Source organism: Rattus norvegicus, chromosome Y (genome assembly GCF_021556685.1).
Source record: "Rattus norvegicus strain SHRSP/BbbUtx chromosome Y, alternate assembly SHRSP_T2T, whole genome shotgun sequence".
NCBI lineage: Eukaryota > Metazoa > Chordata > Mammalia > Rodentia > Muridae > Rattus > Rattus norvegicus.
Window position 1 is genome coordinate 6711682 of NC_141555.1, and position 24226 is coordinate 6735907.

The window sequence follows — 24226 nt, forward strand, 5'->3', positions numbered from 1 at the left end:
GGTGTCAGAGTAATACTAGTGGAAAAATTGATTTGATGAACTAGAAACACATCTCTCTCCCAAATACCAGTATCAGACACAAACTGCACTATAGGTGTCCAAATAATCAAGGAGTTTACTCTGAAATGAGGACACAATACTTGTCTTTCACTTCTTCCTTAGGACCTTTTTCTTCCGGGCAAAAAAAATAAAAGTCATGAGCTCTAAGGAAAAGAACAGTGCCCTTCCCAACACCTTGCTTTTAGAATTAAGATATTAATGATATAATCTCTGACTTACAGGAACCATTAGAAGCAGAGAAGTCCAGATGCTTCTGAGAGGCTACTAGCTCATGATCCCATGTCTAGAAATATCAGATCATTTCTATCTCTTCAACGTACCTTCTCAACTCCTAAAAAGTACTCAGTGAGATTTCCCAGTGTCCACATACTTCTTCCTTTGTTTTTATACCAAGACAGAAGGCCATCTTCATTCTCCCCAAGTCTGAGCTTTTCATCCCCTTCATTCTCAATCCCAAATTGATGTTTCATCTCAACTAGAGGTCAGTTAGTAAGCCCTATAGGTAAGGAAGTAATATGTGAGAGGCATTTGCAGACAGAAAAACACTTGTGACATCACAGGAAAAGCTAGGGCTCTCTAGGATACAAGAGATTTTTCATGGAGGGTCTAATGATGATCTAACTGACAATTGTCATGGCCTACATCTAAACAGCTTTCCTTTTATTGACCAGTTTCGAGAGTGCTTTTTTCAGGTAGGTCTCCGATGACAAAGGGGAAACCTTTATGTATTCCATCTCTCTAAGGCTAGAGACTTCTCTTTGCTTCAATAGTGGTTACGTGCTCTGAATGGAGAAAGTTATTAAGTGTCTTGGGTAGAAATGATCTAGAAACTTGAAGTGGAGGAGATTCTTCTGGATAATATTTTTATTCCCAGGTACATTCCTGTGATATAGTTCAATTTTCTAGGTTTGCTCTGTTTCCCAAAGGCCAGTATTCTCCCTACAGATATTTAATTGAATGAATATTTTATTTCACTTTCTTATTGTACATTCCTTGATAGGGGACTTTATAAATATTCCTTAATGTGTACTCAAAAATTCTGTTTTACAATTCCATTTTTTTGCAATGATTTTGGAAACAAAGAGGGCCCAGCTATAGAGTGAATATAACAGTGTTAATATTGTGTACCTACTTCAAATGATAAACTCTCAAATACTTATATTCTCCAAAATAGTTTATATATATATATGTATATATATATATATATATATATATATATATATATATATATGTGTGTGTGTGTGTGTGTGTGTGTGTGTGTGTGTATGTGACACATGTCCAGCAGACTCTGAATGGCCATTCCTTCAGTCTCCTAAAAACAATGCCTCCCTACCCCTCTTATGGATATTTTATTTACCTGTTATGGAAGGAGTGATACATCTACATTTTATCCCTCCTTCTGAGTTTCATGTGGTCTGTGCATTGTATCATAGGTAATTAGAGCATTTGGGCTGATATCCAATTATCAATGAGTGCATACTTCATCATCGTCATCAATACTATCACCATCATCAATACCATCACCAAAACGATCAAAAGTAATTTAGCCTGGTAAGATGATTCAGCATTTAAGAGCACTGACTGCTTTTCCATAGGTCATGAGTTTAATTCCCAGAAAAATCATCGTGGCATACAACCATGTATAATGGCATCTGATGCCCACTTCTGTTGTGTCTGACAGTTACATAATACTCATACAAAAACAAAAAAAAATAAATCTTTAAAATAAATAAATAAATAAATAAATAATAGTTTATTTATCTATGTTTAAATTACTCTGCTTCTGTAACTGACCAGATTTTTGTATTCCTCTGAGGAAAGAAAATGCATTCTCTGTCTATTAAAATCCATGATGAGAGCTCACACATTACTTGCCATATCCCAAAACTTTATTCAAAACACAGCCTCTGTTTTTCTGAGTAATTAAATAACTTCTTATCACACTTCTATCCTTTCTTCATGCCCTGCCTCTGAGAGGCACATAAGAAAATGAGTTTTTACATGAGGACATTACAGTTGCATTTTCCTGGGGTGTGAGAAAACTGAGGTTAAAACAGAGGTGTCAGGACAGTCAACAAAGTAGTGGGCATAATGGCTATCTTTTGTCCAAATGCTGTTGGTGCAATGGGACAGCATTACTGGGAGTTTACCCAACTCACAGGTCATCTTCTAGAGCTCATTAGTCAATGTCTCCACCTTCTTAATCTGTTGTAGTTTCTCACTATTGGTGGAAGGTTGGGGTGGTGCCTTCCCAGCAGACCCTGTAGATAAACACAAGTGAACATGCATAGTAATGGCCCAGATACAGGAGAGAAAATGCTAGTCCCCCAAATGAAGCATGATGAACGGGGAAATCTACAGACACTTGGATGCACTGAAAATGGAGGAAAGCTCTCTTCAAGCTAGAACAATTAGCTATATTCTTTCTCCCAACCATGATTGCTAGACATATGCCTCCCTCCCTTCTGCAGTCCCCCAGGCCCTTAACAACAAAATCTGGCCAAGACATGAAGAAATGGAGGGCATTTTCAGTTCATATTTGATGTGATGCAGGTAAGTCCTGGAGTCCGTAGTGTTTAGGACCACCAAGCCTTAATCATGTATGTTCAAGACAAAGAGTAAGATACCTTGATGTATGTCCAGGGGAATAGCCCTGTGTCCATTCTTGTCATAAAATTCCAATGGCATGTCCAGGAATCCTCTGAAGGTAAAATTCAATACTCTACCCTGAGAGTCAAAGCTTTTATCCCTGTGGCTCTTCTTGGTTTTCTTCCTAATTCAGAATGAAATTAAGGAATGCATAGTAGACAAAATGCATGATTGACAATTCCTGTCTCTCTGCCAAAAATTCATCAGATATTCCTGAAACTGGGTCTCTTCTTTAGGAATCCAGAGCCTTCAGGTTATAACTCCTACTCATAGAAGGCCTGAGCCAAGACCACCTCCACTAGGAAGTTCCTCATAACCAGCCCACGGATGTTTTCACTTCTATAACAAGAAAGATTCTTAATTTCTTCTTCCTCTCTCTTTTGTCTCTCCATGCTCTCTGTTTTCTCTGTAAATAGCTTGATCATCCTGATAAACATTTGTGTGGGTAAACAAATAAGTACTAACTAAATGCCACAAGGGCACTTTCTGTTTTCATAACACTAGTGACATCACAGAGAATACCATGGAAATTCCAGCATGCATTAGAGTATCCAGAAGAGAGTCCCCTTCAACAGCACATAACTACCCATTAACTAGATCTTATCCAAATAAACAAGCCAAGTTGCTCTTTCCAGGATCTTTGCCTGAGACACAAGGTAAGACTTTCTATCACTATCCTTTCTAACAAAGAGATATCACTGATCTACTGTATAATTATATCATCTTCATGCATAAACAGTGAAGACTCAGTTTTCAAACACAACCCACAAATGGTCCTCCCTACCATAGGTAGCACACTCAAAATGACAAAGAAGAAAATAAACTGAGAACATTGTTCAGAATGGTTGTCAGTGATGCGTTGATTCGACACATTTAGTCCATCTCAGGGGACATCTTCTGTAGCTAAATGACCAATTTCTCCAAATTCTTCATCTATTCCTCCTGCTAAGTAATATTGGAGGGTTGGGATGATGTCTTCCCAATAGGCCAGGTACATACATAAATAAATTTAAGCAAAGACTTGGGGAAGATCCACAGACTACAACAGTTTGGATATGGGAGTAAAAAATACAGAAAACTTTTAAATTCTGATAAAAACTTCCCTCAGAGCCTCAAACATTACATGTTTTAGCCATGAGGCTGGATTTGATATGATCAGTGGTACACAGTTCTGGCTACAGGTGCATTGATTAACACAGGTTTAATTTGAGTCATCAAAAGCAAACATTCAGACAAAGCATGATGGGTCAATCTTGGAATGAGCAATTAAGAAGTGAATCTGAAGTATATAGAGGTATCATCTGGAATAAACTGACAGACAGAGACAAAGACAGAAAGACAGACAGAAAGACAGATAAACACACACACACACACACACACACACACACACACACAAGAAAGCAGCAGTCATAGGGAAAATGATGTTGTAGATCATTGGTAAGGAGCTTCAGCCTGGGAAGAAAAGTCAAATTCTTCATTTGGGTGCCACATGTGACAACGTCTATTCTCCTGAAAGGCAGTCACTACTACATTTATGTACAAAATACATTAGGAAAATACAAACAAGGAAGGGTAACGTAACAGAAGAGACTAGGTATTATTACATCATGAATGTTTATTAAAGCTCCATGTTAACTTTCTCCTGATGATGGCTGTCCCTGTAAAGAGAAGCCAGTCCATGGTCAGCCTGGCATGCATTTCTTTGATCTCTGAATATTTTCCTTCCATATATGACCCTTGGCCCCTTGCCTTGTTGGGAGTTTTTGAATATTCTACTTCTTCCCAGTTGTTAAAGTTCTAGTCTAGTAGATTTGGACTTCAATTCTATTTTTAATTGTGGTTCTACAGTAGAGAGCAAGTTCAGATCACACGGGGGCTTATGAGAGAAGCAAGTGCATAAACTGACATGAAATATATTATCATTAGTAAAGACTGCTGTAGGAAAGCTAAAAAATAGGACAGAGAGGCAGAAAGACAGAGAAAGAGAGATGAGACTGAGAGACAGAGAAAGACACATAAAAAGAGAGAGAGAGTGATAGAATTCAATACCTTGTGTATATGAAGCCAGAAAATAATTTGTGAATCTACAAGCCATGGTATAAATGACTGTAAGTCCCAGTAACTAAGATAGAAGCCTTGAGCCAGTTGTGATATTGAGACTTCATACAGATGGGTCTATAACAATAAGAGACACTAGACTTCCATGAGCAAATCCTTCTCCTGGAAAATGTAGTTATGGTGGTCAAGAGAAAAAAAAAACACACATTAGTCCCCTCCATCTGCCTCTCATTACTCTGATCTCCCATGTCACAAGAGGCTGAATGGTCTTCCACATACCCTTAAATGTAGCTCAAAAGGAATAACAGCTATCTTCAATGGTGCTTCATCTGTGTCTACCCTTGGCTTGTGGATGGTACTCAGGAAGCTAACTGACAGGTTACACTTTGCCTAGCTGGGTGTCAAAGTTCAGAAATGAGACCCCACTCTGTGATTGTCAACAATCCCATGTTTCCAATGGCAGGGCAGTGTCAAAATGGTCTGATGCTGTCTTGTCACACATTTCATATGCTTCATGTGACGAAATTGATAGCCCCCTTCAGCTTATTCACAGATCAACAGGATGCAACTTTGCTTCAGACCCTTCATGTCTGGCAACAGAAACCAAGAGAAAATGTCACAGTTAATAGTGATAATGTAGCCATGCCATGGCATTTCCTCTAAGGTATACTTTCAAGTGTACTATATTATTGCAGATTATGCTACTCTTTCTAGAAGGTCATGTTGTGGGAGAATATTTGGATGCTGCCCCATCCACAGTTTATAGATTTCTTACATAGACTCCTTTCAGTGACAAGGTTTCTGTAAAGTTGCACACAAACTAACCATTTAAACACACAAGCAGAAACACACACACACACACACACACACACACACACACACACACACACGGTGTATGGGAAATAGAGAAGAGCTTATTGAAGAAAAGTTATGTCAGTTGGTCTACAATATAAAATGTTAAGGTTTTCACTAAAATCTACTACCCTAGAATGGAGGATGGGAAGATGGGAAAGAATTGTGAGTCATGCTTCCCCCACAACTTGGCCACATGAACAATGAAGCATGAGACAATAGATCTGTATGATCAAAGCCAAAGACCAGGAACATACACAGTCAGTTGAATGTGAACACAGCTCATCTCTCTGATCTCTAATGGAAGAGTTCAGGTGTTTCTCACACCTCTCCTGCATATTATTTCATTATACTCCAATGCTCTCACATTGAAGGATATTCAATAATGTTCCTGACAGGTGATCTTTTGACCTAGCTTCATATAGAACTGAAGTAAGAGTGCCAGGATTCCTAGAGCTCTGCTGAGCAGGGGTGCTGATTTCCTCTAGATCCCTTAGCAATGCTTCAAAAATCCAAGGAGTCAGCCTTCTCAGGCTTATTCACAGCTGCACATGGTGTATCTTGGCTTCACAACACCATAGCCTGTAATTACAGAAGCCAGGATGAAAACTGCAAACTCCACCAGCCTACATTTCTTTGACAGATGCCCAGAATCGCTGATAGGTCTCTCTGGATCCACGACTATAGATAGGCATGTCTTGTAGGGGTATAACATGGTTGTTTAGTTTCCCCAATTACTGTTCAGAAATCGTGGGGAATTCAGGGAGGAGCCAGTTTCTGTTCTAGTTTACAAACTGACAGTTCTTCACTGTATTAGAAAACTGCCTGCCAAAGGACACTGTTAGGACAAAACAGCAAGGAACAGATTTTGAAAAGGTCTATACCAATTCTCCATGTGATAGTGGGCTATTACCAATATATTCAAAGAACTCAAGAAGTTAGACTCCATAGAGACAAATAACCCTATTAAAATTATGTTCCAGACCTAAACAAAGATTTCTCAACTGAGGAAAATCAAATATCTGAGAAGCATCTACAGAAATGTTCAAAATACTTAGTCATCAAGGAAGTGTAAATGAAAACAACCCTGAAGTTCCACTCCACACATGTAAGAATGTCTGAAATAAAAAACTCAGGAGACACCAGATGTTGATAAAGATTTCAAGGAAGAGTAGAATTCAAGACTAAGAAATGTAGTAGAGTAGATTTCAAGACTAAATAGACTAAGTACATCCTTCGTTGGTGGGATTACAAACTGGTTCAACCATTTTGGAAATGAGTCTGGAGATTCCTCAGAAAATTGGAAATTGCACTACCTGAGGTCCCAGATATACCTATCCTGGACATATAACCAAGGATGCTCCAACATGCAAATAAGACACATGCTAAACCATGTTCATAGCAGCTTTATTCATGATACCAGGAGCTAGAAAAAGCCTGATGGCACTCATCAGAGGAATGGATACAGAAAATGTAGTACATCTACACAATGTTGTACTATTCGGCTATCAAAAGCAATGATTTCAAGAAATTCATAGACAAATGGATTGAACTAGAAAATATAATGCTAACTGAGGTAACACAACCACAGCACCGAAAATAGATATTGCCACAAAAGCTCAAATTACAGAAGTTGCAGACTACAGACCACTGGAAGCCCAAAAAGGACACCCAAAATGTGCATGCTTCACTCCTTTTTAAAAGGGCGAATAAAAATATCTATGAATTTAGAGCAGAAACTGAAGGAATCCCATTCCCGAGCATTACGTCCACATGGAAAATTATATATATAATATATATATATATATATATATATATATATATATATATATATGCCACAAAAATCAGATAAAATTGAAGTTGCTAAGAAGTGCATGCTGCCAGGAACCAAATATAGATCTTTCACAAGAGACACAGCTAGAATCTGTCAAATACAAAAGTGAATGCTTGTGGCAGAGCAGTGAACTGAAAACTGACCTCTTGTTGGTAGATGTTGAGAAAGGAGTACAAGAGGTGAAGGGGCTTTCAACCCTATAAGAACAACAATCCCAATGAACCAGACCATTCTGGTACTAGACCAATATTCAAAGACTGTACATGGAGAGACCTATGGCTCCAAATGCATATGTAGCAGAGGATGGCCTTGTTGGGAACCAATGGAAGGAGAAGTTCCTGGTCCAAACTATGTTTAACTCTCAGTTCAAGGGAATATCAAGGTGCACTAAGGGAGGTTATAAAAGAAGGGTAGGGGGACCACTTAGGTCTTTTATGGACAGGAAACTGGGAATGAAAATAAAATTTGAAATGCAAATATAGATATATCAAATTAAAAAGCAATAAAATTTGCTAAAAATTTTAAAAAAATGAAAAAAATAAAGAAAAGAAATCTGCCAGCTAATTACACATATTGACTCAGAAATCTAAAGGCTCACTTTCAGGGAATGGTAATCATAGTAGGACTAGTGGAAAGACTGAGATGATGAAGTCTCAACTAAAAGCACTTCTCTCTCCCAGATGTCAGTGTCAGAAAAAAACTGTACTATAGGAATCCAAACCATGGAGGAGTTTACACTGAACTGCAGACACACTACTTGTCTTTGCCTTCTTCCTTAGCACCTTCTTCTTCAGGGCAAAAATAATAAAAGCCATGAGCTTTCCGGAAAACAACTGTGTCCATCCCAACCCCTTGTTTTTGGAATAAAGAAATTAATGATTTAAACTCTCTGAATTTTAGGAACCATTACAACGAGCAAAGTCCAGATGCTTCTAAGAATATGACAGCTCCCAATTCCCGTATGTGGAAGGCTCAGATCAAGGCTATCTCTTCAGTGGAACCACTAATCCCCTACCCAGGATTCACTGAGTATTAGCAAGGACCACATATTTCTTCCTTTTTTTATACCAAGGCAGAAGGGCAGCTTCCTTCTCCCCATCTCTGATATCTTCATCCTCTTTGTACTCCCTCCCAAATGGCTGTTTACTATGAATTAGAGGCCAATTAGTAAACCCTAGAGGTGCTGAAGGAATATCTGAGAGGCAGTTGCAGTCACATCAGCACTTGTGATCTCATAGAAGATAGGGCTCTTCAGGTTACTAGAGATTTTTCAGGAAGGGCCTAATTATGATGTCTCTGAGAGCTGACATGGCCTAACAGCTTTCCTTACAGTGACCAGTTTAGAGAGTGCCTTTTCCATATATGTCTCTTGTAACACATGGGAAACCATTATGTACTCCATCTCTCTAAAGCTAGAAACTTCTTTTTCCTTCATTACTGGTTTCATGCTCTGAATGGAGAATGTCAGTCAGGGGCTTGGCATGGGTAGATATCTTCTAGGAATGTGGAGTGGAGGAGATTCTTCTGGATAATAATTTTATTCAGTGGACCATTCCCTGTGACATATGATTCAATTTCTTAGGTTTTCTCTGTTTCCCAAAAGCTAGTGTTTCCACTACAGACCTTTAATTGGGTGAATTTTTTTTTTACATTTTCTTATTGTACTTTCCTTTATATGGGACTTTATATATATATATTTCTGAATGTGTATTCAAAAATTTTGTTTTCCAATTCACGTTTTTGCAATGATTGTTACAACAAAGGGGGCTCAGGTATAGAGTTAATATAACAGTGTAAATATTGGGTACCTCCTACAAATGATAAACTCCCAAAACCTTATTTTATCCAACAATTACCAGACATCAGTTAAGAAAAGAACAACATGGATTACAGAGTGCGGTTCTGTATTCCCACTAGATATCAGTTCTCTAATATGTACCTTCATGTGTTCCCATGGCCAGACTTGAGGGTTTTATATGTTTTACCATAATTCTTTCTTCTGGCCAAACATAAGATATAGGAGTAGGTCAGGTAGAGGAATGCCTTGAGGTCCAGGGAAACCTCAAGATCAATAGTTTCATCAGAAAAGGAGTAAGTTTATTTGGGACAGTCATTTGTGGATTCTACATTCCTCACCTAGTTGCTCAGGATCCATGTTATAATTACACCTAAAATCAAAGCTGTAGAAGCCAACAAATATACATACATACATACATACATACATACATACATACATATATATATATATATATATATATATATATATATATATATATATAAACCAGGTATGATTGATGAAGCTAAGTAGTGCATCCTGCCTGGAACTTTATATAGATCTTCCCTAAGAGAACAGTTAGAGCATGTCAAATACAGAAATGAGTGATAGTGGCAAAACAGTGACCTTTAAATGCACCTCTTGTTGGTAGATTTTGAGAAAGGATTGCATGAGCTGTGTAAGTGAAGGATCTGAGGGTACCTGCGAAGAAGGACCCCAAGACAAGAGTCTGAACCATGCGTCAATTTTATTTTTTCTCCATGGCTGAATTTATAGCATAACAGGGGTAACACAGGGAGGGGGAAGTAAGAAACATTTATGGAGGCCAAGGACACAATATTCGTGTGGTCAGAAAATCGGCCGATATTGACAGGATGTCAGAAAGTTCACAGATTTGTCATATTATTAGTCATCAGGACAACTTTATCATATTATTGTTTTTCTTGACCACCAGATTTGTAATAGGCTCCTGCACCTGGCTGGGGATTTTCCATGAACCCACTCATACTTAATTCAAATCTTAATAATAATATCAACAACATAGGTCTTCAATGGCATCACTCCCGAAATCTCCCCCTTCCTTATAGTCAAATGAATATGTGTCAAATTGCCATGCTTGTCCTGGACCGAACCCCGTGAGAACTTTGTCTGTCTTAGGTTGGAGTGATATTTGTCACATGGCCAATAGAATCTTTTAGCCATGGTCCATCATGGGATAAGGCAGCAACTAATGGCACACCCCAGCACCATGTCTTTGGCCCTTTATTCATGAATATATCACTCTCTTACCCATCATTGACTGTCCAGGTTAGCACACAGGGTTGAAACTTTCTTGATTTTTCAGCAAAAGCTTCAGGATAGTAGGCAGAAAAGAATGTTGGCCTTATTTGACTGATGGACAAAAATATCCTTACATGGGCTGGGAGGAGATGTGTAGCTGAGCTTGTCCCTCATCAAAGCCTCTTCCATAGCTTGCCTATGATGATATACCTGAATAGAAAACTGCCAGCTAATCATATCTATTGACTCAGAAATCTAAAGGGTCATTGTCAGGGAATGAAAGTCAGAGCTGTACAAGAGAATATATATGCACCACAAAACAAGATAAGATTGATGAAGCTAAGAAGTAGTGCATGCTGCCAGGAACCTGATATAGATTTTCCTGGCAGACACAGCTAGAGCATGTCAAATAGAAAAGTGAATACTAGTGGCAAACCAGTGAACTGAAAATGAACATTTTGTTGGTAGATTTTGAGAAAGGCTTACAAGAGCTGATGATGCAATCAACCCCATAAGAACAACAATGCCTATGAACCAGAGCATTCTGGTACTAAAACAATAATGATAGACTGTTCGTGGACAGACCTATGGCTCCAAATACATATGTAGCAAAAGATGGCCTTGTTGGGCACCAATGGAAGGAGAAGCCCTTGGTCCTCCCTAGGTTTGATCCCAGTTAAAGGGAATGTAAAGATGCAGTAAAGGGGGGCTATTGAAGAAGGAGAGGGGGACCGGTAAGGATCATATGGGCAACAAATAGGGAAAAGAAATAATATTTTAAATGTAAATATAGAAATATCCAATTAAAAGAGCAATGTAATTTGCTAAAAAATAAAAAAATGAAATAAATAAAAGAAGAGAAATCTGTCAGCTAATCACAACTATTGACTCAGAAATCTAAAAGGTCATTGTCAGGGAATGGTAGAGTAATACTAGTTGAAAGACTGAGATGATGAAGTCTCAGGTAGAAGCACTTCTCTCTCCCAGATATCAGTGTCAGACACAAACTGCAGGATAAGAATCCAAACCATGGAGGAGTTTACTCTGAGCTCAGGACACAATACTTGTTTTTCCCTTCTTCCTAAGGAACTTTTCCTCCTGGCCCAAAAGGATAAAGGCCATGAGCTCTGAGGAAAACAACTTTTTCCTTTCCAACACTTGGCTTTTTGGATATGGAAATTAATGATATAAACTATCTGACTTCGAAGAAAAATAACAAGCAGGGAAGTCGAGATGCTTCTGGGAAGCTCCCTGCTCCTGAATCCCATATGTGGAAGGCTCAGACCAAGGCTATCTCTTCAATGATCCCACTCAATGCCTACCCATGTCTCACTGAGCTTTCCCATACACCACATCTTTCTTCCTTTCTTTATACAAGACAGAAGGCCAGCATCCTTTGCCCATCACTGATCTCTTCATGGTCTTTGTTCTCCCTCTCAAATGGATATTTACTCTGAATTAGAGGCCAATTAGTAAACCGTAGAGGTACTGGAGAAATATCTGAGAGGCAGTTGCATTCACAGTAACACTTGTGACAGCACAGAAGAAGCTAGGACTCTCGAGGATACTGCCATGGCCTACCTGCTGAACAGATTTCCTTACATTGACCAGATTTGGAGGTGCCCGTTCCTGGAGAGTCTCCTGTGACACAGTGGAAACCTTTATATGCTACATCTCTATAAGCTAGGGATTTCTCTCTGCTTCATTAGTGATTACATGTTCTGAATGGATAAAGTTCGTCAGGGGCTTGGCAAGGGTAGAAAAGATATAAGAACAAGGAGTGAAGGAGATTCTTCTGGCGATTTATTGTATTCCCAGGTCCAATACTTTGACATTCAGTTCAATTCCCTAGGTTTCCTCAGTTTTCCTATGCCAGTATTTTCCCTACAGACCTTTAATTGAGTGAATATTGTTTTACATTTTCTGATTATACACTCATTGACGGGATACATTATATGTATTCCTGCATGTGTACTCAAAAATTTCATTTTTCCAATTCCATTTTTTTTGCAATGAATTCAGCAACAAACTTGGCCCAGCTATAGAGTGAATAAACAGTGTAAATATTGTGTACATACTTCAAAAGATCAAATCCCAAATCCTTATTTTATCCAAAAATTACCAGACATCAGTTTAGCAAAGGACAACATGGACTATAGAATGCAGTTCTGTAGTTCTATTAGATAACAGTTCTCTAATATATACCTTCCTGTGTTCCCAGGGCAAGACATGAGAGTTTTGGATATTTTACCATGATTCTTTCTTCAGTCTAAACATCAGTTACAGGGGGATGTGCAGTGAGAGGAATGGCTTGAGGTCCAGTGAAACCTCAACTTCAACAGGTTCATAAGAACAGGAGGGAATCTATTTGGCATTGTCATTTGTGGATCCTATATTCTTGACCTAGTTACCCAGAATCCATGTAAATATTCCACCAAAATTCATATTTGTAGGAGCCACTGAAAGTGTATGTGTGTGTGTGTGTTATATATATATATATATATATCAGGCACCAAAACTAGATAAGATTGATGAAGCTAAGATGTGCATTCTGCCAATAAACTGTTAAAGATATTTCATTAGAGACACAGCTAAAGCATGTCAAATACAGAAGTGATTGCTATTGGCTAACCAGAGAACTGAAAACAGACCCCTTCATTGTAGATATTTAGAAAGGATTACTAGAGCTGAATGAGCTTTCAACCCCATAAGAACAACAAGTTCAACTATCCAGACCTTTCTGGTAATAAACCAATATTAAAAGATTGTTCATGGACAGACCTATGGCTCCAACTGCATAGGTGGCAGAGTAGGGTGATATTGGGCAACAATGTTAGGATAAGCCCTTGGTTCTCCCAAGTATTTACTGCTAGTTCAAGGGAATGTCAAGGCAGAGTAAAGGGGTTATAGAAGAAGGGTAAGCGGACCAGTTAGGAATCTTATGGACAGGAAAATGGGAAAGGAAATAACATGTGAAATGTAAATATAGAAATATCCAATAAAAAAGCTATAAAATTTGCTAAAAAAGGAAAGAAACAAAACAAAAGAAAATTAGCAGCTAATCAGACCTATTTACTCAGTAATCCAAAGGCTCCCTGTCACGGAATTATAGTCAGAATAATACTGGTGGAAAAATTGAGATGATGAAGTCCCAATTTGGAGCACTTCTCTCCCCCAAATACCAGTATCAGACACCTACTGCACTATAGGTAGCCAAATAGTTGAGGAGTTTACTCTGAGCTGAGGACACAATACTTGTCTTTAACTTCTTCCTTAGGACCATTTTCTTCTGGGCAAAAAAATAAAAACCTTGAGTTCTAAGGAAAAGAACGGTGTCCTTCCCAACACCTGGCCTTTGGGATAAAGATATTAATGATATAAACTCTCTGACTTCCAGGAACCATTAGAAGCAGGGAGGTCCAGATGCTTCTGAGAGGCTCCCACCTACTGATCCCATGTGTGGAAGGTTCAGATCAATTCTATCTCTTCAACATACCTACTCCACTCCTAACAAGGGATCAGTGAGATTTCCCCGGGATGACATATTTCTTCCTTTGTTCCTTTGTTTGTCAGCTTTGTTCTCCCCATCTCTGATCTCTTCATCCACTTTGTTCTCCTTCCCAAATGACTCTTTACTCTGAATTTAAGGTCAATTAGTAAACCCTACAGGTACTGAAGGAATATCTGGGAGGCCTTTGCAGACACGACAACACTTGTGACATCACAGAAGAAGCTAGGGCTCTTCAGTATACAAGAGTTTTTTGAGGAAGGCCTAATGATGATTTCCCTGAGAACTGCCATGGCCTACATCTAAACAACTTTCCTTACATTAACCAGTTTTGAGGGTGCCATTTCCAGGTATTACTCCTGTGACACAGAGGAAACCTTTCCGTTCTACATCTCTCTAAAGCTAGCGACTTCTGAATGGACAAAATTAGTCAGGGGCTTGTCATGGGTAGAAATGATTCACGAATTTGGTGTTGGGAAGATTCTTCTGGATAATATTTTTATTCCCAGATCCATTCCTGTGACATACAGTTCAATTTTCTAGGTTTTCTTAAAAGCCCGTATTTTATCTACAGACCTTTCATTGAATGAATATTGTATTTCACTTTCTTATTGTACATTCCTTGATAGGGGACTTTATAAATATTCCTGAATATGTACTCAAAAATTCTCTTTTCCAATTCCATTTTCTACAATGTTTTTGGAAACAAAGTGGGCCCATCTACAGACTGAGTATAACAGTGTAAATATTGTGTACCTACTTCAAATATAAACTCCTAAATCCTTATGTTATCCAAACATTACCAGACATCAATAAAGCAAAGGACCACATGGAGTTTACATTCAGTTATATAGTTACATTTGATATCCGTACTACAGTATCTACCTTCCTGTGTTCCCATGGCCAGACTTGAGGTTTTAGATGTTTTACCATGATTCTTTCTTGACGCCAAATATAAGAAACAGGAGGATGGGCAGGGCGAAAAAAGGCTTGAGGAACAGTGTAACTTCAACTTCAATACCTTCATAAGTACAGGAGGGAATCTATTTCATATTGTCGTTTGTAAATTCTACATTCTTGACCTAGTTGTGCAGAATCCATGTAAATATTCCACCTAACTTCATAGGTGTAGGAAGCACCAAAGTGTATACACACACACACACACACACACACACACACACACACACATATATATATATATACATATATATATATATATATATATATATATATATATATATATATATATATATATATTCAACCACAGAAATTGGATACGAGTGATGAAGTTAAGAAGTGCATTCTGCCAGGAAACAGATATAGATATTTCCTGAGAGATACAGCTAGAGAATGGCAAATGCAAAATGAATGCTAGTGGCAAACCAGTAAATTGGAAATGGATTTCATGTTGGTAGATTCTGAGAAAGGATAATAAGAGCTGAAGAGGATTTCAACCCATAAGAACACCAATGCCAATGAACCAGAGCTTTCTGGAATGAGACCAATATTCAAAGACAGAAAATGGAAAGACCTATGGCTCCAAATGCATATGTAGTAGAGGATGGCCTTGTTGGACACCAATGGAAGGAGAAGCCCTTGGTCCCCTCTTGGTTTGACTCGCATTTGAAGGAAATGTGAATGGGACAGTAAGGAGGGGGTGTTTATAGAAGAAGTGGAGAGGGACCTGTAAGGGATCTTATGGGAGGAAATTCTTAAAGTAAACAATATTTTAAATGTAAATATAGAAATATAAATTTTAAAAGAAATAAAATTTGTAAAAAATAAAAATAAAAGAAATAAAAGAAAAGAAAAATACTAGCTAAGCACAGCTTTTGACTAAGAAATCTCATGAGTCACTATACGGGGATGGTAGTCAAAGAAATAATAATTGAGAAACTGAGATGGTGCTGTCTAAGATAAATGCACTTCTCTCTACCAGATATCAGTGTCAGACACAAACTGCACTATAGATATCCAAAGCATGGAGAGGTTTACTCAGAGCTAGGGATACAATACTTGTCCAACCCATCTTCTTTAGGTCCATTTTCTTCTTCTCAAAAAGAATAAAGGCCATGCGGTCTCAGGAAAACAACTGCTCCCTTCTCATCACTTGGCTTTTGAAATGAAGAAATGAATGATATAAACTCTCTGACATCCAGGAAGCATAAGAATGGGGAAGTCCAGATGCTTCTGAGAGGGTCCCAGCTACTGATTCCCATATGTGGAAGGCTCAGATCAGTGCTATCTGTTCAGTGATACCACTCAACCCTACCATGGACTCACTGAGCTTTCCCAAGGACCACATATTTCTTCCATTTTAATACCAAGACAGAAGGACAGCTTCTTTATCCCCATCTCTGATCTCTTCATCCTCTATGTTCTCCTTCCGAAATGGCTGTTTACTCTTAATTAGATCCCAATTAGTATACCCTAGAAGTACTGAAGGAATATCTGAGAGGCAGGTGCAGTCATGACAACACTTGTGACATCACAGAAGAAGCTAGTAATCTCCGGGTTACATGAGATTTTTCAGAGAGGGCTTAATGATGATGTTACTGAGACCTGACATAGCCTACCAGAAAACAGCATTCCTTACATAGACAAGATTCGAGGTTGCACTTTCCTGGTATGTCTCCAGTAACACAGTGGAAACCTTTACATATTCCATCTCTCTAAAGCTAGAGACCTCATTGCTTCATTAGTGGTTACATGCTCTGAATTGAAAAATGTAGTCAAGGGCTTGGAATGGGTAGAAAAGATCTTGTAACATGGATTGGAGGAGATTCTTCTGGATAATAATTTTACTCTCAGGTACATTTCATGAAACACAGTTCAATTTTGTAGGTTTTCTGTGTTTACCAAAGGAGATTATTTTCCCTACAGACCTTAAATTGAATGAATATTGTATTTCACTTTCTTATTGTAAATTTCTCGATACATGACATTATAAATCTTGCTTAATGAGTACTCAAAAATTCTGTTTTCCAATTCCATTTTCTGCAATAATTTTGGCAACAAATGTGGCCCAGCTATAGAGTGAATATAACAGTCTAAATATTGTGTACCTACTTGAAAAGATAAAGTCCCAAGTACTTATTTTAGGTAAAAATTACCAGGCATCAGTAAACCAAACAACAACATGGACTATAGAATTCAGTTCTCTAGTCACATTTGATATCAGTTCTGCATTATCAACCACACTGTGTTCCCAGGGCCAGGCTTGAGGGTTTTGGGGTTTTACCATGATTCTTTCTGGGGGAATAATACGATACAGGAGGAAGGACAGGGAGAGGAATGGCTTGAGGTGCAGTGAAACCTCAACTTCATTATGTTCATAAGAACAGGAGGGAATCTTTGGCATTGTCATTTGTGGATTCTCCATTCTTGACTTCTTTCACAGAAACCATGTGAAAATTCCACCTATCCTCAAAGCTGTAGGAGCCACCCATGTATATATATATATATATATATATATATATATATATATATATATATATATATCACCAAAACTATATGATTGGTGAAGCTAAGAAGTGCATTCTGCCAGAAAAAAGGATATAGATATTTCTTGAGAGACACAGCTGGAGCATATCAAATACAGAAATGAATATGTCATTGTAAGAATATAAAAATAAAAAAAAGGAAAGTTGTCTTTTACCCTGCTAACTCTGGCACTGAAGTGTCTCAATTTCTCTGCTAGATATGTTTTCAGAAACACATTAAACTCCTCGACTTCCCAATGTTTCGTGTCGACCACACTTTTGTATACACAAACTGTCACATAAAGAATACATAACACAATAATCTTTGATCCAGTTGATTAGATATAATTGCCCACTTAAACATACAAAGCCGGGTACCATCTATCCCTTAGGAATATTAATATTGACATGCAACTACACAGCAGAATCTTAAATTCACCTACCATGGCTTCTCACTCTGTAATCTTCCTTTCTATTTTTTTTCCTCTAGTCTGCCCCTCTTCCTTCAAACTTCTCTCCCACCCAGTCTTGCTTCTCCTCCCATGATAACCCTCCTGTATCCTATTTCTGCCATTCACATATACTTTACAAATTCAATGAGGAGGTGGTTCTGGTGATGTCACCTGAGTTCTGAGTACAGGACTATGCAGCTGAACTTGCAGCAGTGGTATAAGCATCAAACACAGATAATTTCAGGGCAAACCACAACAAGAACTCTAGTGGCAAACCAGTGAACTGAGAAAGGGACTTCTTCTTGGTAGATTTTGAGAAAGGATTAGAAGAGGTGAAAGTGCTTTCAACCCCATAAGAACAACAATGCCAATGAAACAAAGCTTCCTGGTAGTAGACCAATATTCAAAGAATGTACATTAACACACCTATGGCTCCAACTTCATATGTTGCAGAGGATGGCCTTGTTGGGTAATAATAGAAGGAGAACCCTTGATACTGCCTAGGTTTGACTCCCAGTTCAAGTGAATATCCTGGAGCAGTAAGGGTTGTTATAGGAGAAGAGTAAGGGGACTGATAAGAGATGTTATTGTCAGGAAAATGGGAAAGGAAATAATATTTTAAATGTAAGTTTAGAAATTTCCAATTAAAAATGCAATAAAATTTGTTATTTTTTTTAAATGAAATAAATAAAAGACAAGAAATCTGCCAGCTAATCACACCTATTGACTCAGAATTTAAGTGGTCACTATCAGGGAATTGTAGTCAGTAATATTTGTAGAAAGACTGATATGATGAAGTGTCATCTAGAAGCACTTCTCCCTCCCAGATATCTGTGTCAGACACAAACTGCATTGCTACAATCCAATGCATGGAGGAGTGTACTCTGTGCTGAGGACACAATACTTGCCTTACCTTTCTTCCTTAGGACCTTTTCCTTCTTGGTAAAAGGATAAAAGCTATGAGCTCTCAGGAAAAACTATAGTGTCCTTACAACACCTGAATTTTGGGATAAAGTAATGAATTACTTAAACTATTTGACTTCCAAGAAAAATAACGAGCAGGGAAGTACAGATGTTTCTGAGAGGCTCCCAGCTCGTGATTCCCATATGTGGAAGGCTCAGATCAAGGCTACCTCTTCAGTGAACCTACCCAACCCCTACGCAAGGCTCAAAGAGCTTTCCCATTGACCATACATTTCTTCCTTTTTTTTTTTTTTGGTTCTTTTTTCGGAGCTTGGGACTGAACCCAGGGACTTGCGCTTCCCAGGTAAGTGCTCTACCACTGAGCTAAATCCCCAGCCCCTATTTCTTCCTTTTTTATACCAAAACAGAATGTCAGCTTCTGTTGGAAGCGGCTAAAGATGGCACTGATATCTAGTAATCGTTGCGGCACACAACCATCATAGTCGTGCCCCTGGCATTCTGGCATTTACAAGGCCAGGGTGATAAAGATGTTAATAAGGTATCTCTCACTCCACCAATCCCCAGAGGACAAGTTTACAGCCACTGTCTGTTTTGTACTTAAGGTGAGTACCTTTGTTCCCCGGGGTCCCCCGTATCAAGAATGAGGTGTTCCTGCAATTAAAGCTGTTAAGAAGAACCCAACAGTGTTGCTTCTTCCTTGCTTGTCGAGGTGGGCGCATCAAGCTTCCTACTCCCCATGTCTGATCACATCATCTTCTGTGTTCTCCCTCCCAAATGGTGGTTTTCAATAAATTAGAGGCCAATTAGTAAACCCTAGAGGTACTGATGGAATATCTGAGAGGCAGTTGCAGTCAGGACAACACTTCTGACATCACAGAAGAAGATAGGGATCTCCAGGATAAAAGAGATTTTTCAGGGAGGTCTAAGGATGATGTCACTGAGAACTGCCATGGCCTACCTGCTAAACAGCTTTTTTTACATTGAACAGATTGGAGGGTGCCATTTCCAGGAGCGTCTCCTGTGACACAGTGGAAACCTTTACATATTAAACCTCTCTAAAGCTAGAGACTTCACTTTCCTTCCTTAGTGGATACATGCTCTGAATAGACAAAGTTAGTCAGAAGCTTAGCATGGATAGAAAAGATTTAGGAACATAGAGTGGAGGAGATTCTTTTAGATAATATCATTCCCAGGTACATTCCTGTGACAAACAGTTCAATATCCCAGGTTTTCTCTATTTCCCAAAGGCCAGTATTTTGCACACTGTCCTTAATTGAATGAATCTTGTATTTCATTTTATCATTGTACATTCCTTGATAAGAGACTTTATTAATATTCCTGTATTTGTACTCAAAAATTCTGTTTCCAATTCCATTTTCAGAAAAGCAAAGGACAAAATGACTATAAATTCAGTTCTCTAGTCCTATTTGATATCAGTACTACACTTTCTACCTTCCTGTGTTAACATTGCTAGATTTGTGGGTCGTACGTTTTATCATGATTCTCTCTGAATGACAAACATAAGATACTGGAGGATGGGCAGAAAGAAGAATGGTTTGAGGACCAGTAAAACCTCAACTTCAATAGGTTTATAAGAACAGGAGGGAGTGTATTTGGCATTGTCATTTCTGAACTCTACATTCTTGACCTAGTTGCTCAGAATCTATGTTACCATTCCATCTAACCACAAAGCTGTAGGAACCACCAAAAGTATATATATATATATATATATATATATATATATATATATATATATATATATATTCAGCCAAAAAAACTAGATAAGATTTATATAATTAAAGTGTATTCTGCCAGCAACCGACTATACATATTTCCTGAGAGACACAGGTAGATCATGTCAACTACAGAAATGAATGCTAGAACAAACCAGTGAACCGAAACAGATCTCTTTTGGCAGATTTTGAGAAAGGATTACAAGAGCTGAAAGAGCTTTCAGTCCCATAAGAAAAATTATGTCAATGAACCAGAGTTTTCTGGTACCAGACCAATATTCAATGAATGTACACAGACAGAGCTATGGCTCAAACTCCAGGAGTCAGAGGATGACCTTGTTCATCTCGAATGGAAGCAGAAGCTATTGGTCCTCTCTATGACTGTCTCCCACTTCAAGGGAATGTGAAGGCAGTCTAGGGGTGTTAGAGAAGAAGGGCAAGGATATGGGTAGGAATCTTATAGGCAGGAAAATGGGAAACAAAATAACATTAAATGTAAATATAGAAACATCAAGTTAAAAAAAGCAATAAAAATTGCTAAAACATAAAAAATGAAAGAAATAAAAGAGAAAAGTAACAGCTATTCATAACTATTGACTCAGAAAAATAAAGTGGTAGTCAGTGGAAATATTAATGGAAAGACTGAGATGATGAAGTTACCTCATAGCACTGCTGCTTTCCAGACTGCACTATAGATATCCAAAACATGGAGGAGTTTTCTCTGAGCTAGGGACACAATACCTGTATCTCCCATTTTCCTTAGGACCTTTTTCTTCTTGTCAAAAAGAGTAAAGGCTATGAGCTCTCTGGAAAACAAATGTGCCCTTCTCAACACTTGGCTTTTGGAATAAAGAAATTAATGATATAAACTCTCAGATTTCCAGGAACCATAAGAACAGGGAAGTCCAGTTGCTCCTGAGAGGCTACCAGCTCCTGATTTCTGTAGGTGGGAGGCTCAGATTAAGGCTATCCCTTTAGGAATCCCACTAAATCCCTAACAAGTACTCACTGAGCTGTATCAAAGAACACATATTTCTTCCTTTTTTTATACAAAGACAGAAGGCCAGCTTCCTTCATTCTCCCCATTTCTGATATCTTCACCCTCCCAAATTGATGTTTGCTCTTAATTAGAGGTCAATTAGTAAAGTAGAGGTACTGAAGGAATATCACTCACTTCAACGCAAATACTCAAACATGATCCACAGATAACAGTGACATGTGATTGAACATGTTCATGGCAGCCATACTTATATTAGTCAAATGCTGGAAACAACCATGATATATGTCAACTCAACTGAGGAATAAATACAGAAAGTGTGCTATATTTAAACAAAGAAATAGTACTCAGGTATTAAAAATGAGGAAACCACGAACTTTGTAGGCAAAGGGATGGACCTGGAAATTAGTGAAGTAACAGAGATTGAAAAGGACATAACATGGGATGTACTTAGTGAGAAGTGGATATTGAACCCAAAGATCAGTATACCCAATACAAAAATGTTTTATCACATGGAGGGTAAAATTTTAGAAAGCCAAAATGTATATTCTTGCAATCCACTTAGAAGTGAGCACAAAATGATAATGGAAGATAGACGGATGGAGGGACCTTGCTACAAGTAGAGAAGGATGGACAAAATGGGGGGAGTAGAAACAATATAAAGAGAAAGAGAAATCTAGAGGAAAAGTGGAAAAAATAACAATAAGCATCAGTGGTGGATGGTGAACTTGGGTATCCCCAGGAAAGTCGCAGATGCCAGGGATGCAAGAGAGTCCCATAAATTTCCTGGGATGATGGTAGTTGAAATACTAAGCAGCAAAGAGATAGAACCACAAGAATCTGCCTTCTGTAGCTACACATGCCTACCTGTGAAGAGCAGGTGATGCCCACACAGTTCAAAATCTTTAACCTATAAATGTCCAAAGTCTAAAAAAAATGCAAAGACAAAAAATGAGCAGAGACTGAAGGAAAGGCAATCCAGAGACCACCCGACCATAAGAACAATTTCATCCACAGACTCCAAATCCTCAGACGATTCCTGATGTCAAGATGTGCTTGCAGATAAGACCCCAATAAGTCTGTCATCTGAGGGGCTCTGCCATCACCTGACTGTGACAGATTCACATACAGACAACCATTTGACAGAAACTGAGAGCCAGAAAAGGATGGTTAGGGAATTGCCTGAAGGATCTGAAGGGGATTGGAGCCCAATATGAAGAAAAACACTATCAATTAAGTTTACCCTTCAGAGGCTCAGGAAATTTACCACAAACAAGTATATACTGGGACCAGTCCAAGGCTTCTGCCTCTTAAAACGTAGAGCATAAGGAGAAGACCACTGCCTCATCCTCCATCTCTGAGAAGGGAGTCAATTGGTCCTGTGGAGACGTCATATCACAGAGAAGGGGGATGGTAGAGGACTAAATTGGAGTGGGCATGGAGATGGGGGAGCACCATCTTAGAAAGAAAGAGGATCAGAATGGCTTGGGTGAATCAAGAAAGAAAGACAAATTGGGGAAATGACATTTGAAATGTAAACAAAGGAATAGATAATTGTACACATATAATGTTTATAATATAATACATTTATGTTTTCAACAGAGACATTCACAACTCACTCCTTAAGGACTATACAGTCATTATCTGTTCTACAGGTTTACTGCAAGCTGAAACCCATAATTTTTTAGATGTATTTATTGAAAATGTACATAGATAAACCCAATCAATATTTTATCTTCTGTCCCTGTACCTATTAAAATCGTTATAGCCTTGATAAAAATTTATAAAAGGGTTTCTACTCCATTAAGTATCCATTCTATGACTGAAATTTCACTCAGTTTTAGCTGTACATCTCTATATTCCCCCCATTGTCACCCTCTTCCCTGTCTCTTCACATTTGACATTCCTGTTCCTGACAGTGTCCCTCAGCAATTCATAAGTACACTTGTACTTCCCAAAATGAGGACAGCACACACTGAACTGATCATACAGATACACAGTTTGCTGAATTAACATTCAGATTAAAGAAAATAAGTATCCAATTTTCCATTTTTTATCTGGGTTAAGTCATCTATGATGACTTTCACAAAATGCATTCACTGTCATGAAAATTACATGCTTTCCTTTTTCTAATTTTCTTATTTGTCAATGCACCACATTTTCTTTATGCATTCATTTGTTAAAGAACAACTTGAATATTTGCAAATTATCAAGGGTCTCTGTACTAGAATAAATCAACAAATGGATGTATGTCCTCGAGTTTTATCTTTAGACGTATCCTTTTCTACATTCTTGAAGAAACATCATACTTATTTCTAAAGTTGATGTAGAAGTTTGCATTCACACCAGGAGAATAGCAATGTTCTCCTCTCTCCATAACACAGTAAAGATAAGTTGACTCATTTGTTATTAAACTATTATTTCTGAGAGGGATAAAAAATGTCAGAATAATTTTGATTTGCATTTCTATAATGTATAAGGATGATGTATATTTTGCATTAGATTCTTCGTCATTTTAGTTTCTTCAATTGTGAATATTTTTTGAGATATGTTCCCAATTAATTATTTTATCTGGATGTACAGTGTTTTAGTCTTTTCATTATGATTTATAGAAGCCCATTG

General features: G+C 38.1%; 1 long non-coding RNA gene across 1 annotated transcript; it reads right to left on the reverse strand.

The window, feature by feature from the left end:
- Positions 1 to 1931: 1931 nt before the first annotated feature.
- On the reverse strand, positions 1932 to 16479 carry LOC147997951 (uncharacterized). Its single transcript, XR_015647408.1, has 3 exons — positions 16341 to 16479; positions 2688 to 2833; positions 1932 to 2321 (listed from the first exon to the last, which is right to left on the reverse strand). It is a non-coding gene; the product is annotated as an uncharacterized LOC147997951 (long non-coding RNA).
- Positions 16480 to 24226: the final 7747 nt, after the last annotated feature.